Raw genomic sequence first — 16,741 nt, 5'->3', positions numbered from 1 at the left:
TTGAGTATAACCAAGTCCCTTCACCACCATTCCAAGTCGTTCAAACCAAGTTCTTGGGTATTGTTTCAATCCATAGAGAGATTTCTTTAGTTTGCATACTTTATTCCTCCCTAGTTCAGCCTCAAATCCAAGTGGAAGTTTCATGAACACCTCTTCCTCTAGCTCCCCATTCAAGAAAGCATTCTTTATATCCAATTGATGTAAAGGCCAATTGTAATTCACAGTAAGAGATAAGAGAATCCGCACAGAGCTGAGTTTGGCAACTGGAGCAAAAGTTTCTCAATAGTCTACTCCATAGGTTTGTGTATATCCCCTAGCTACTAACCTAGCTTTATACCTCTCTATGCTTCCATCAGCGTTGCACTTGATGGTAAAAACCCACCTGCAGGCAACCAATTTTGTGTTCTGTGGCAGATCTACAATCTCCCAAGTTCCATTCTTCTTGAGTGCATGCCACTCTTCCATCACTACTCATTTTCAGTTGGGATCATTTAGTACTTACTCTATGTTCCTAGGCTCAAACAGATTTGTAATTTTAGAAGTAAAAGCTCGATGTTTTTGAGAGAGATTTTGGTGAGACATAATTGGAAATAGGATGGTTGGTGCTGGTTTTGAGTACCTTTTTGGTGCAGGTTCTGATTTCTTTCCTAAGGGCTATTGGCAAGTTATTATTAGAAAGTGACAATTTTAGATTTACCTGGAAGTTCCTGAAGTACTACAGTTAGGCCGTCTTCTAGGTTTTCAGATTGGGCTGGTATAGAGATGATGGGCTGGTCTCTAGTCTTCTTGGGATATTTTCGAACATAACACCGAAGCTCCTTTTCTGTTGTGGTATTTCTTTTCCTGTTTGGATTCCAACTAATTCTGGCACAATTTCAGAATTGGTTTCCACATCTTGTTTTGCAATTGTTTCAGAATTTACTTGATTAGTGAAAGTTGTATCCTCAATATGTAAGATAGGAGTGGGTAAAGGTTCATGCAAAAAATTTTCTTCCCTTAGACTCTCCCCCTGAAGAGAATTTTTCTAAAAAAAAGTTTCATGTTCCAAAAAAGTAACATCCATGCTTACATGAAATTTCTTGGTATGTGAATTGAAACATTTATAACCCTTTTGACTTAGGAAATAGCTAATAAAAATGTATTTTTTTACCCTTGGATCAAGTTTACTTTGATATGAAGTTGTATGTAAAAACACAGTGCAACCAAATACTTTTAAAGGTAAGTCAGAATGCAACCTACATGCTAGAAAATTCTTTTTGAAAGTATCCAACGGCGTAAAGTAATTTAACACACGTGTGGACATTCGATTTATGAGATAGGTTGCTGTTAGGACAGCATCTCCCCATAAATACTTTGAAACTTTACCCTCAAACATAATGGCACATGCTACTTCAAGAAGATATTTATTCTTTCTTTCAGCAATACCATTTTGTTGGGGTGTATTGGGACATGTAGATTGATGTTGAATACCTTTCTTTTGAAGAAATTCACTAAGATTTTTATTAAAGTATTCAGTACCATTATCACTTCTTAATATTAAAGTTTTTGTGTCAAATTGTGCTTCTACCATTGTTGAAAAATACTGAAAATTTTTTGAAACCTCAGATTTTTCATGCATGAGATTGATCCAACATAGTCGTGTGTGGTCATCGATAAAAGTTACAAACCTTTTTTTCAAATTGAGTTGATATTTTCGATGGACCCCATACATCACTATGAATTAAGTGGAAAGGTTTAGATGCATGATAAGGTTGAGAGTAATAAGGAGCTCTATGACTCTTTGAACGAATACAACTTTCACATTTAAGTAAGGAAGAATCAATATTCTTAAACAAACTTGGAAACAAATGTTTGAGATATGAAAAACTAGGGTGTCCTAGTCTATTGTGCCAGAGCATTATTTGGTCCCTTATAGGCATAGAACTTATACCACTAAATCCTTGAGCTATTTTATCTTCCGAAATATTCTCAAAATGATAAAGCCCATCCATCATCTTAGCACTGCCAATCATCTTCTCCGAGGTCCGGTCCTGAAAACTACAATGAGTGTTAAAGAATGTCACAACACAATTAGAATCTTTGCAAATTTCACTAATAGAGAGGAGATTACAAGAAAGCTTTGGTACATGTAGGACATTTCTTAGGTCAATATTTTTGGACAGTTTAATTGTACCTTTTTCGGCAATAGATGAAAAACTACCATCAGCAACTTTAATTTTCTCATTTTCAAAGCAAGGAGAATAAGTTTTAAATAAAGGGGAGAGGCTGGTCATATTATCAGATACACCTGAATCGACAATCCATGGTGCATTCAAGTTTGAGGTGTAGTTAACGGACATAGGAATACTAAAATTACCTGTTTAAGCCAAAGAACCACTAGGAGTACTAGACACAGAACTGGAATTTAACAGTCTTATGAGCTGCTCAACATGTTTCTTACTCAATGATAATTTTTCAGTCTCATGAGTAGTTGGGGTAGAGCGTATTTTGGGACCAGGTTTGCTGCCTTTAAGATGTGTCAGTTTTCCATGAATCTTCCAGCAGGTTTCTCGGGTGTGACGAGGTTTATTGCAGTGGTCACACCAAAGATTGGAGGGGTGCCTCTGATTTGATGAACTTTTAAGTGTAGCAGGTGCCACTAAGAGTGCACTAGACTCCAAAGAAGTCTGTTCAGTTTTGCTTTTCCCCATCATCACAGCTCTACGAGTTTCCTCTCTTCTAACTTTAGTAAATACTTCTCTAATTGAGGGTATGATTGCTCTTCCAATAATTCTGCCATGAACTTCATCTAGCTCCACGTTGAGGCTGCAAGAAACTGGAATATCCTCCCTTCTTCCACTGTTTGTTGGTGGTGTTTGGCATCAGCGGCTGAATTTCACTTGTAGTTATTGAAGTGGTCAAGATCCTACCACAACCGCTTCAATGTGTGAAAATATTTGGTGATATTGTCACTCCCTTGTTGAATTTCTCTAGCTTTTAGAGTAAGTTCATAAATCTGGGATTTATTCCCAAGATCAGAGTATATCTTGTTGAGTTAAAAAAATTAACTAAATTAATTAATGATGACAAATATTATTTTATTAGACAATTATCTAATTAATGTTAATTATTTGTGATTAAGTGTTGTAGGCTAAAATTTATTGTTGCAGCAGCTGAATACAAAACAAACAGAATCTATTCTAATGGGCCACAAAAATAATAGAAGCCCAAAGGTGATGAAAAGAAAGCAAACGGGTTGAACTTGAATAGAACCAACCCAAGCCCGATTTGATATCACTCAAGTTGATCCCTCCAAGTTACTTCTTCCATAGCAATGTTCACTTTTTCCTATCTCGGTCAAAACTCAGAGAGAGAGAGAGAGAGAGAGAGAGAGAGAGAGAGAAAGCTTAGCTCCTAAGTTGTTCACCAAAGAAGCAAGAAAGAGAAGGTTTAGAAAAAAGGTTGAAGTCTAATCACCCACATCAAGTTGTATCAAGAGAATTCAGAAGCTAAAGGTGATTTATTTCCTTCTACATGCATCTCATTTTCTTCTCTTCATCTTCAACTCTCTGCCACTCCGAATTGGAATACAAGGGAAAGATGATCTCTGTTCAACACTGCTGTGAATATATGGTTAAAAGTGTGTCTTGGGGACCAAGTAGTGTTTCAATGTCTAAGATCTGGGTTTACCATTGAAAATATTTGTTTCTGCTGTCCTATGGCTTTCGGTCAACAAAGAAGGTCAGAGCCAAAGTTCCTATTTTGAGGAAAAATAGAAGAAAGTGAAAAAGTGAGTTGGTGAAGCACACAGCTCGAGGGTTGACCTAGGAGAGAGCAACTCAGTAACATGCAAGGAGATACAAAAGAAGATTTTTCATCATTTAGAAGCCAAGGAGAGATAACCAGTGTTTTGAGATGTATGTTTTGAGAAGAGTTCTCTGAAGAAGTTCATTAACTTGGACAGTGCTTCTTAGTCAAAGGAGCATTCCGCCAGAATGAAAAACTGAATCAGAGGCAAGCAAATCTGGTTTATCACATAGCAAAGAGGTTGTTGAAGCATCAATCTCCTTCATGTTTTACATATTGTAATTTTCTTTTTAATGTTTATCTTTCTATAATTTTTTGAGGTAAAAGGCTGAATGAGAGAGTCATTGAAAAAGCCTAAGAGTGGAAAGAGGCAGAGAGATACACTTGAGTGAAAAGCCTATAGTTATTTCAGATTTTTTTAGGTTGATTCTGTGTCTTGTATCTTGTACCAGTGAGGTACCCCTTTCTTAGTTGGGTCAGCACTAAGAGTGAAGAGTTAGGTATTAGCATAACCAAGTCAAGTTAGGTTAGAACTTGAGAGAGAAAGGATTGTGTCAATCTTGTGAAGTTGGTGTATGTAATAGTTTAACTATAGTGGAAATTCCACCACAACGTAGGTTGCATTGCACAAGGCAACCAAACCAGGATACATGATGGTGTCAGCTTCTCTCTTTCCTGTTTTGTTCTGTTTTCTGATATTCACGAGACAAAATAAAATTGTGTCATAAATTTTCCGCTACTGAGTTCAAACAGATTCAGAAAGAAAGTTTGTTTTAAAGGTCATTTCATTAACGTGAAAGAAGGCTATAGATTCAACCCTCCTTCTCTAAGTCTTCTACAATCTTCAATTGGTATCAGGAGCCTTGGTCTTAAGAATCAAGCTTCACCACTTGGAGCAAAGGTCCAATGGCGAACAACTTGGGCACAACCACGGTTTCCTACACTCTAACTGAAGGTCAGTCAAACAATAGGCCTCACTTCTTCAACGAGAAGAACTATGCCTACTGAAAAGAGAGGATGAGGATCTTCATCCAATCCATTGACTACAACATATGGAAAATTATTGTGAGTGGTCCCAAGATTCCAATAAAAACAAGTACTGATGGAGTGGTGACTCCAAAAGAAGAAGGTGAATGGAATGATGACGATAAGAAGAACATGGAGCTGAATGCTAAAGCCACCAACCTTCTTCACTGTGATATCAGCTTTGAAGAGTACCGAAAGGTGTCGAGATGCAAGACAGCCAAAGAAATCTGGAAGAAACTCCAGGTTACACATGAAGGCACTAAACAAGTTAAAGAAACGAGGATTGATATGTTGCAAAAAGAGTACGAGATGTTTAATATGAAGGATGGAGAAAGCGTTGATGAAGTGTTTGAGAGATTCTCAATCATAATCAACAACCTTGATGCTATGGGAACAACCTATTCAGAATAAACCCTAGTGAAAAAACTCCTTAGAAGCCTCACAAAGGAATGGGAAACAACTGCCACTATCCTAGCCGAGAGCAATAACCTAAGCTCTATAACCTATGATGAGCCGAGAGGAAAACTTCTTGCCTATGAAGCCACACACACAAAGCCAGACTCAAAGAAAAAGGGAATAGCCCTCAAGTCAAAAATAGAATCAAAAGAGAGTGAGTCTAGTGAGGATATTTCGGATGATGAACTTATGTTTTTTGTTAGGAGACTTAGAAGGATAATGAAGAACAAAGGCAAATACAAGGGTTCAGGCTCAAAGGATTACAAGAAGGACTTGAGCAAGGTGACGTGTCATCATTGCAAGGAGGCTAGACATTTTAAGTTCAACTGTCCAAAGCTCAAGAAGGAGGACAAATGGAAGAAAGAAAAGAAGAGAGTGCTCAGGGCATCTTGGGAGGAGCTTGAGAATGACTCAAATAAGGAAGAAGATTCTAAAGGTGAAGATAAAATCTGCTTCATGGCTGGTAATGATCATCTTGATGAGGTAAATTATTATGACTTGTCCATAGATGATTTACATGCTATAATTGATGATATTACACTAAATTCCTCAAAAATGTTGGATAAGTACACTAAATGCAAATCCGAAAAAGATATGTTGAAAGCTAAAAATGATTTTTTGAGAGAAACGGTGAAGAAAACTGAATATGCTTTGGATATTATTGAAGAAAACAGATTTTTAAAATCTAAACTTGAAAAATTAAAGGGAAAGTACATTGTGGATCCTTCTCAAGAGCTTATTGCTGAAAACAAAAGATTAAATGAAATGATTAAAAGGCTGAATGGTGATTTAGCAAAATTTGCTCAAAGTTCTAGTAACTTAGACAAATTACTTGCAAGTCAAAGACCATTATTTGAAAAATATGGTTTAGGTTATGTAACCAAGGAAAGTGCAGTTTTTAATGATTCTTCTATGAAATTTGTGGCTTCTTCATCAAAAACCAAATCCAATTCCAACAAACCTAGTCTTAGGTATGCTCCCACACATGAGGAGGAATTTGATGAATTTTACACCAATAAAACTGAGTCATCATAAAAAACTGAACCTACTTCAAATAGGTCAGGTCTGGCATACATTTCGAATAATGAGGTTGCTTTCAAAAATCCACCATTTTACAACAAAACCTCACATTCAAAAATTCCAAAAGCTTTCAAAAATTCTGGCTGGAATGCTTTTGCAAAGAGGAAAAATAATAACAAAAATCAGTTTGTCAAAAGAAATACACCTCCTCCAAAAACCAGAAAATTTCAGTCCTTTAATCATTTTCAGCATAATAACTCACATCAATTTCAGAAATATGCATCAGAAAATCATTGCTTTAACGGTAAGAAATTTGGTCACTCATATGCACAATGCTTCATTGAAAAAAGAGTTGTAGGAAACCAAATTTACAATGTTGTTTGTGATTTCAATGCACTTGGACAACCAAGATGGATTAATTTCAAAGGATCCAAATTAATTTGAATACCTAAGGTTACTTGAAGTTGTTATTGTAGATTTGCCTAGCATCCAAGAACAAAAGGGATATGTGGTACTTGGATAGTGGATGCTCAAGGCACATGACTAGAAGGTCAACTTTCTTCATCAAACTAAACAAGTATGATGGAGGTTTTGTGACCTTTGGAGATGATGAAAAAGGTAAAATAGTTGCTATTGGAAAAGTAGGTAATAATCATTCTACCTTCATTGATGATGTCTTTTTGATAAATGGCTTGAGGCATAATCTTTTGAGTATAAGTCAATTGTGTGATTTGGGTTATTTGGTGACTTTCAAAAGACTTGAATGCTGTGTTGTAAATGAAAAGACCAATGAAGTGTTGTTTATTGCTAAGCATTGTAATAATGTTTATAGACTTACCCTTGATGAACTAAAGGATCAAAATGTGGTTTGTTTTCATTCTAAAGAATCTAAAAAGTGGCTATGGCACAAGAGATTGGGCCATGCAAGTATGTTTCAAATAAACAAACTTGTAAAGAAAAGATTAGTAAGAGGTCTTCCTTTGATAAGATTTGACAAAGACATCACATGTGATGCTTGTCAAATGGGAAAACAAACAAAGAGTTCATTTAAATCAAAGGAAGACATCTCAACTAAAAGACCACTTGAATTGCTACATATTGATTTATTTGGTCTAACAAGAACTCAAAGCCTAGGTGGTTAACATTATGGTTTAGTAATTGTGGATGACTACTCTAGGTTTGGTTGGGTTTTATTTTTTGCACACAAAAATGAAGTTTTTTCGGCATTTAAAATTTTTAGCGAGAAAATTCAAAATGAAAAGGATTTAAAGATCTCTTTTATAAGAAGTGATCATGGGACTGAATTTGAAAACCAATCTTTTGAATCTTTTTGTGAGGAATTTGGAATATCTCACAACTTCTCTTGTCCAAGGACGCCACAATAAAATGGTTTTGTGGAAAGAAGAAATAGAAGCATTCAAAAAATGACAAGAGCTATGCTTTGTGAGAGCAATGTTCCAAAATTTCTTTGGGCTGAAGCGGTTAACACAGCTTGCCACATTTTGAATAGAACCATCATAAGAAAATTTTTGAAGAAAACTCCTTATGAACTTTGGAAAGGTCACCCTCCAAACTTGAACTACTTGCATATCTTTGGATGCAAATATTTTGTTCTAAATAACAAAGATAATTTGGGTAAATTTAATCCAAAGGCGTATGAGTGTTTATTTGTAGGATATTCCACAACTAGTAAAGCATATAGAGTTTATCATCAAGATGCTAGAATAATTGAGGAGTCCATACATGTTACATTTTGTGATACTAACTTGGTTCAAAGTATTTTAGAAGACTGTGATGCAGGAAATCAGGCGCAAAAGGACGATGAAACAGCACAAAATCATGAAAATAAAAAATATGGATAAACTGAACCAGAAACTGCAGCTGCTGAAAATCCAACAAGAGACAATTCCATTTTGTCTCATGAATCTGAAGAAAATCCTGAAACCAACAGTTCCTTGAATCCCATGGTGACTGAATCTGCCTCCAAGTCCACCAGACCTTGTGAATAGAGATTTTTGAAGAATTATCCTGAGGAATTTGTCATTGGAGATGTCTCTCATGGTGTTAAAACTCGGTATTCAACTAGAAAGGAAAGTGAAGAGTCAAACATTGCTCTTCTCTCTCAAATGGAGCCTCAAAATGTCAAAGAAGCCCATGATGACCCTTCTTGGGTAAAGGCAATGGAGGATGAGCTTCATGAGTTTGAGAAGAACCAAGTTTGGACATTGGTTTCAAGGCCGAATGGAAGAAAAGTGAGCGGCACCAAGTGGATATTTCGGAACAAGTTAGGAGAGGATGGTAACATTACAAGAAACAAAGCAAGGCTAGTGGCACAAGGATATAACCAAGAAGAAGGAATAGACTTTGATGAATCATTTGCCCATGTTGCCTGAATGGAAGCCACAAGACTTCTTTTAGCTTATGCTGTTTTTGTGGTTTTAAATTATATCAAATGGATGTGAAATGTGCATTCTTAAATGGTGTGATAGATAGAGAAGTGTATATGGAGCAGCCACCTGGTTTTGAAAATAAATAATTTCCTAACCATGTTTTCAAATTATCAAAAGCTCTTTATGGTTTAAGATAAGCTCCTAGAGCTTGGTATGAGAGACTTAGCTCTTTTCTTTTGAAAAATGATTTTCAAAGAGGCACCACAGACACTACCCTATTTATCAAGAATTCTAATGATTCTTTTATTCTAGTCCAAATATATGTTGATGACATTATTTTTGGATCAGCCAATGAATCCCTTTGTTATAAATTTGGAAAACTCATGACAAGTGAATTTGACATGAGTATTATGAGTGAACTTAATTTTTTTCTTGAGCTTCAAATTAAGCAAACTAAAAATGGTATTTTTATTCATCAAGAGAAGTATGCCAAGGAACTAGTTAAGAAATTTGGTATGAAAAATGCCAAACCCATGGGAACTCCCATGCACCCTAATTCAAAATTAGATAAGGAAGAAACGGAAAAAAATGTAGATGAGACTAGGTATAGAGGAATGATTGGCTCTCTTATATACTTAACTTCCTGTAGACTTGATATTGTGCAAAGTGTTGGAATGTGTTCAAGATTCCAATCAAAACCAAAAGAGTCTCATCTTTCTGCAGTTAAGAGGATTATTAGATATGTTCATGGCACATCCAACTTTGGTCTATGGTATCCTAAGATTGATGATTTTTCTGCAGTTGATTATTGTGATGCAGATTTTGCTGGTGATAGAGTTGATAGAAGGAGCACATCAGGCCTATGTTGCTTCCTTGGAAAGTCTCTGAATGTTTGGTCAAGTAAGAAACAGTCGACAGTGGCTTTATCCACTGCAGAGGCTGAGTATATAGCTGCTTCTTCTTGTTGTTCTCAGCTTATGTGGTTAAAAACACAGCTTGCTGATTACAAATTAAATGCTGAAAATATTCCTTTGTTGTGTGATAATATGAGTGTCATTAATATTTCTAAAAATCCAGTTTTGCACTCTAGGACTAAACATATTAAAATGAGATTTCACTCAATAAGAGAACATGTTCAAAAGGGGATATTAGCATTTAATTTGTTAAATCAGAGGAGCAATTAGCTGATATTTTCACTAAACCACTAGCTAAGGACAGATTTTGCATGCTTAGGACTAGTCTAGGGATTTTAAGCTATGATTCATTGTTTGAAAGTTGTTGATGTGTTTGTTGGAGTTTTTGTCTCATAAACAGGTATGAGACAATTCTGGGCAAATGAAGAACCTTCTCTCCAATCAACGTTCTCTAGCCTTGTTGGACGAGCAGAATCATCTGAGCCAACCTAAAAAATCTGAACATGGGATGGTCCAATATGTTTTCTTAAACCAAACCACTCCTGGACCCAATATGAATGCTACATATTCTTTTTGTTTTTGTTGGCTTGTGTGTTTTAGTTTATTTCTTTTTATCTTTAAGTCCAAAAAGTTTCAAATTTAAAAAATTAATTTCCATTTTAATTTTTAATAAAATTAAATCTTTCTCTTTATGATGTCAAGTCCTTTCAAGTCAAATCAGAGATGATGTAGTTGCATAGTTTAAGAAAATTTCTTTTGGATACGGTTACCAATACTTCTTCTTCTCCCTCCATAACTCCTCAAACTCTTCGATTTCTCCCACTACCTTTATTGCTTCTCTTTGTTCAAAACCAGAAACCAACCAAATGAGGAAGAAAACTGTTTCACAAAAGCCCCCTCATGAAAAGATCTTCAAGCTTCCTGCAAAACAAAAACCTTCCACTCGCTCTCAAGACCAAACCTTCACTCCATCTCATTCTCCTCCTACCTCACCTCCTCGGTCAGATCCAATGGCTCGCACTAAGAACCCCTCAAGGTTTCCACCTTCAGCCAAGCAGACGCCACCACCTAAGGAACCTCCATCTAAACCTGGTTCGTTGAAGCCGAGTTCATCGAAAGGGAAACGCCCAGCCGCTACCGAACCTACCTCTGAGCCCACTCAACCTAAGACAAGGTCTGTTCCCTTGCGTTCTCAGAGAGCTAAACCTCGACTCCCTCTTAAATCTGTTAGAGAACCAGACATTGATCCCTTTACTCATAAATCCCACTTCATGACATCTCATTCCAACTATAAACCTTACAGATTTAAGTCTGCCATGAATAATGACTTTTATGAAGGAGTTATTAAGTATCGTACCTTGTCTCCCTCTTTTCATGCTGATTTACCAACTTTGAAAAAGAAAGATTTTTCTTTTTTTTTGAAAATTTAGAATTTCTAAACTGGAATCACCTTTTTAACATCAAAAAACCAGTGTATCCTCTTTTGGTCAAAGAGTTTTATGCTAACATGACATATCATGAGGGTAGTGTTCATTCTTATGTCAAGGGCCGAGACATTGTGCTAAACAATGAAACCATCAGTGATTCATTGAAATACACTGATGTTGGGGCTTGTGCTTATACTTCTGTTAAGTGGGATGAAGGAGTTGGTATTTCTTTCAATGATGCTTTGGCTCATATTTGTGAACATGTTTCCTTGATTGATGGCATTACCCCCACTCACAAAGTCCTAGGATATAAACATGCTCAGTTGCACCGAATTGTAAATCACATCATACTTCCTCAAAGTGGTTCATATCAAAGGGTATCTTATACTGACACTCTTGTTTTGTATGCCCTGCTTACTAAAATAGAAATTTCTTTTGCTTATTTGATGATAAGATACATGTTTGACTCTGTTAGAAGTGAGAAAGACAAAGTCCTTCCTTATGGCATGTTTCTAACTTGTATTTTTGAGCATTTTGGTGTTGACTTGTCCAATGAGGATTATGAAAATAGACATTCATATCTAAAAGGAGGTGGTGCAGTAAAACAGCAAAAAGGACCTACTCGTTCTGAGAGAGTGGTTCTAGATGATGAAGATGATGAGTTCATTCCTGAGGAATCTCCTCCTCCTTCCACTGAGGGCACTTCCATCTCCACTGGACAAAAATCTGCTATGTTTAATGTTGTTCGAGATGTAGTCCAATAATTTGTCTCTCAATCCAATCATATGATCGCGATGAGTAAGGAACAAAGGAAACTGGCAAGCAAGCATGAGAATTTCCTTCGTAAATCAAGAGATCGAGTGGCTGTGTTCATGAAGCTCATTGATAATCTTCAACAAGATGAAGATCATGCCACTGATGCTGAAGAGGAAGCTGATTCTGAAGAAAATGGTTCAGATGCCTAGATTTGTCTCATGTTGCTGCTGCTATCTGCTCGCTTTTGTCTCATGAAAACTGTTTCTCTTGTGTTTTTGAACTACTTTTTATTATTCCGGATGACTGTAATACTTTAACTACTGCTGCACTTACTTTCAATTAATTTGATGTTTAAACTATGCATTAACACTTTCTTGCAGATTTTAAGGTACGGTTTTTTTCTTGATCTTGCCTATTTTCCACCCTTGATGAAAAAAAGGAGAGTAATAGCTTGAGTAGTAGCATGAGTAGCATGAATATTGTAAATTTTAGCTGTGATTTTTTATTCCTGCTACTACAATGTTTTCGACATGAAAATTTGATTTGCAAATTTTGCTACTACTGTGATTTTTTTTTTGCATGAAAATTTGATTTGCAAATTTTGCTACGATTGTGATTTTTTGGCATGAAAATTGGAACTTGCTTTATATGATATGTTGCTAGTTTGCCCTTATTAAACTTGATGCTCTGTTTTGGTGCTGACATGATATGTTAAATATTGAGCTGGATTTGTGCTGCTGGTTATGTAATATCCCTTAGTCAAGTTGTATTGTGTATAGTTCATTATTGTGTTCTCTACAAGTATAAAAAATAGGAAGGAAGAAAAGAACATAAATCCAGGGGGAGCTACCCTTGAAAAGGAAAGGGGGAGCAACACTAAAGCAAGTAACATAAAATCAAAGGGAAGTTTCTCAACTCAATTTAAATTCAATACCTTTTGGTTAATTGTTAATTATGTTTGTCATCAAGGGGAAGATTGTTAAGTTAAGAAATCAACTAAATTAGTTAATGATGACAAATATTATTTTATTAGACAATTATCTAATTAATGTTAATTATTTGTGATTAAGTGTTGCAGGCTAAAATTCATTGTTGCAGCAGCCCAATACAAAACAAGCAGAATCTATTTTAATGGGCCACAAAAACAATAGAAGCCCAAAGGTGATGAATAGAAAACAAACGGGCTGAACTTGAATAGAACCAACCCAAGCCTGATTTAATATCACTCAAGTTGATCCCTCCAAGTTGCTTCTTCCATAGTAACGTTCACTTTTTCCTATTTCGGTCAGAACTCAGAGAAAGAGAGAGAGAAAGCTTAGCTCCTAAGCTGTTCACCAAAGAAGCAAGAAAGAGAAGGTTTAGCAAAAAGGTTGAAGTCTAATCACCCACATCAAACTGTATCAAGAGAAGTCAGAAGCTAAAGGTGATTTATTTTCTTCTACATGCATCTCATTTTCTTTTCTTCATCTTCAACTCTCTGCCACTCCAAATTGGGATACATGGGAAAGATGATCTCTGTTTAACACTGTTGTGAATCTATGGTCAAAAGTGTGTCTTGGGGACTAAGTAGTGTTTCAATGGCTAAGATTTGGATTTACCATTGAAAATATTTATTTCTGCTGTCCTGTGGCTTTCGGTTAACAAAGAAGGTCAGAGCCAAAGTTCCTATTTTGAGGAAAAGTGGAAGAAAGTGAAAAAGTGAGTTGGTGAAGCACACAGCTCGAGGGTTGACCTAAGAGAGAGCAACTCAGCAACATGCAAGGAGGTACAAAAGAAGATTTTTCATCATTCAGAAGCCAAGGAAAGATAACTAGTGTTTTGAGGTTTATGTTCTGAGAAGAGTTCTCTGAAGAAGTTCATCAACTTGGACAGTGCTTCCTAGTCAAAGGAGCATTCTGCCAAAATAAAGAACTGAATCAGAGGCAAGCAAATCTGGTTTATCACATAGCAAAGAGGCTGTTGAAGCATCAATCTCCTTCATGTTTTATAGATTGTAATGTTCTTTTTAATGTTTATCTTTCTGTAATTTCTTGAGGTAAAAGGCTGAATGAGTGAGTCATTGAAAAAGCCTAAGAGTGAAAAAAAACAGAGAGATACACTTGAGTGAAAAGCCTAGAGTTATTTTAGATTTCTTTAGGTTGATTCTGTATCTTGTATCTTGTACCAGTGAGGTACCCCTTTCTTAGTTGGGTGAGCACTAAGAGTGAAGAGTTAAGTATTAGCATAACCAAGTCAAGTTAAGTTAGAACTTGAGAGAGAAAGGATTATGTCAATCCTGTGGAATTGGTGTATGTAATACTTTAACTATAGTGGAAATTCCACCACTGTTGTGGTGGAGACTGGACGTAGGTTACATTGCACAAGCCAACCGAACTAGGATACATGATGGTGTCAGCTTCTATCTTCCCTGCTCTGTTCTGTTTTCTGATATTCATGAGACAAAATGAAATTGTCTCATAAATTTTTCACTACTGAGTTCAAACAGATTCAGAAAGAAAGTTTGTTTTAAAGGTTCATTTCATTAACGTGAAAGAAGGCCATAGATTCAACCCCCCTTCTCTAAGTCTTTTACAACCTTCACATCTCCTTGACACTATCCCACAATTCTTTGGCAGTGGTATGGTACATGTAATTACTACTGATATCCTCCTCCATTAAGTTCACCAGCCATGTCATCACCATGGAATTTTCGGTATCCCACACATTATATTGTGGGTCAGTAATGTTAGGCTGGCTTCGCTCACCGGTGAGATATCCAATTTTTCCTCTTCCACGGATATACATCTGAACTGATTGAGACCACCTAAGGTAGTTTGACCCATTGAGTCGAAATGTGGTGATCTAAACTGAATGGGAATCACCACTAACTAATACCCGTTGCTCAAATTTTAAATCTGATGGAGTAGGAGTGGTGTTTTTCTTCTGTTCAGGATTAATGACTGAGGAACTGTCAGTCATAGCTATAAATCAGACGCACAGTGTAGAGATCCTGCTCTGATACCAAGTTGAAGTGTTTGAATATATTGTATTATTAAATGTACAAAGAATCAGCCTCTTTATAGAGGAATTACAGAAATAGAAATAACTATAAAATAGGAAAAAAGGAAAAAATACTAGCCTAAAATAAAGAAAAGATTTCTAATCATAAAATCTCTAAAATTAAGCTAAACCAAAAAAAGAAAAGATTTATAATTAATTCTATTTACATAAAAGATTCATAAAATGAATTAAGAATCTGATTTTGATTTGGTCTAGTCAACACAAACCTACCTCTCACTACAAGCATTGACAAACTATTTGAAACAACAATTTAATTAAAAAAAATATATTCAGAGCTGCTAAACTTAGAAAAATAAAATAAAATAAATCTGATGATTCCTCCATCACTCCCCTGCCAATAAAATTATTCATAAGCATCCTATTGACTCAATCTTGGTTTCTAGAATGACAAATCCAAGCATCAAATATAAAACATATCCGTAAAAAACCATAGCTCAATGTGAGACACACCTCATGGACACAATGTTCAACGGCTAATCGTGATAGTAAATCCTTGGAAGTAGCAGTAGCAGAATCCCAAAGGCCATCATGAGCTGGCAATGCTCCTTAATAAGAACCTAGCTCCTCAGGCCTCGCAGAAAGAAGGATGAAGTGTCGCCCTTCATCTTGTGCGACCTTCACAAAATCTGTGAAGAATTCTCTAGGCATCGCTTCTTGTTTGCCAAATCGAGCTATTATATCCTGCAAAATATATATATATATATATATATATATATATATATATATATATATATACCAATCTATCTTTGCAGCTGCATGCAAACTCAAAGCAAATGTCTTCCAGAAAACACAATAACGAATGCTTTGGAAGGACGGGAAACACATTTTAGTTAAATATAAAATATGAATGTCACAAAGTCTATAACTTACGTTATCTACCGTGAATATATATATATATATATATATATATATATATATATATATATTCTGCCACATTAAAGTTTAACAAGATTAAACTCTAAACTCAAAGAAAGGTGTTAATCGAAAAAATGTTTTCGATACGAATGAGTTGTATTAAAAAGTTAAGTGTAGTTTTTCGAAGGTTACACGCATATGGGTACAACATTGGAAGTAATTAGTGTCGAGTTGGATTTCGATCAAGTAAACTAAATCGAGTAAGAGATTCGATTCGAGAAAATCGAATAAAGCTTTCGAAAAGCTGATCGAATAATTGTGAAAGCGGAAAAGTTCGTGGTTTTTATCACATGAGAAAAATATTGGAAATATCTACAATCACGCAGTGGGGACAGTTATCAAGAGTAGTGATTGTATTTTAAATTTGTAATTCTTCATTTAATTGTAATTAATTATAGTCAAATTAACCGTTATGTAAGATAGTCTATAAATACTGTGAAGTGTTAGGGAATAAGGGTTGGAACTTTTACTCAGAAAAACACTCTAGCACTCTCACATCCCAGCGAATCTCTGAGTTTGCGATCGAGTTTTCTTTTTCTATAGGGTTCCTTCCACCTTCTTCTTTCTTTTAATTTCAATTCTGTTTGTAAACTTCATATTTCATTTAATCTTATTCACTAAGTGTTATTTACATTCCTTATTTTTAATGTTAATTTATCTTTCAGCATTCTATTACTTACTTTAAAATTCTTTGATTTAATTGAAGGCGCTTTTACTGTTTCCTTTTGATTTTGGTACAAGTCTTTTCATTTACCATGTCTTTACTTTTTGAAAACTTTGATTTCTAAATTTCATTTAACATTTTACAAATTTATTTTATTTTTATTGTCAAAACTTGTCTAATCGAAGACGCTTTGATGCACTTCTAGAAAACTGGTACTCGCACAGAGGAGTAGGTTTCGCTCCCAGACCACTAGATATCGAACCACCATCGATTTGCTAAAAATCGACAAAACAAATTGGCACACCCAGTGGGACAGTTTTAAATCGA

The 16,741-nt window shown here is 35.6% G+C and overlaps 1 pseudogene across 1 annotated transcript in view; it reads right to left on the bottom strand.

Annotated features, from left to right (window-relative positions):
• LOC107608246 (uncharacterized) overlaps positions 1-16,741 on the bottom strand; it is a 30,791-nt pseudogene that overhangs the window by 1,916 nt on the left and 12,134 nt on the right. The window contains exon 4 of the transcript XR_015892437.1: positions 15,286-15,516. The product of XR_015892437.1 is annotated as an uncharacterized LOC107608246 (transcript). The remainder of the gene's footprint in view (positions 1-15,285; positions 15,517-16,741) is intronic.

Source organism: Arachis ipaensis, chromosome B7, assembly GCF_059453495.1.
Source record: "Arachis ipaensis isolate K30076 ecotype BB chromosome B7, ASM5945349v1, whole genome shotgun sequence".
Taxonomy (NCBI): Eukaryota; Viridiplantae; Streptophyta; class Magnoliopsida; order Fabales; family Fabaceae; genus Arachis; species Arachis ipaensis.
The sequence above is the reverse complement of the archived record's forward strand: the minus strand, read 5'-3'. Positions and strand labels throughout refer to the sequence as shown.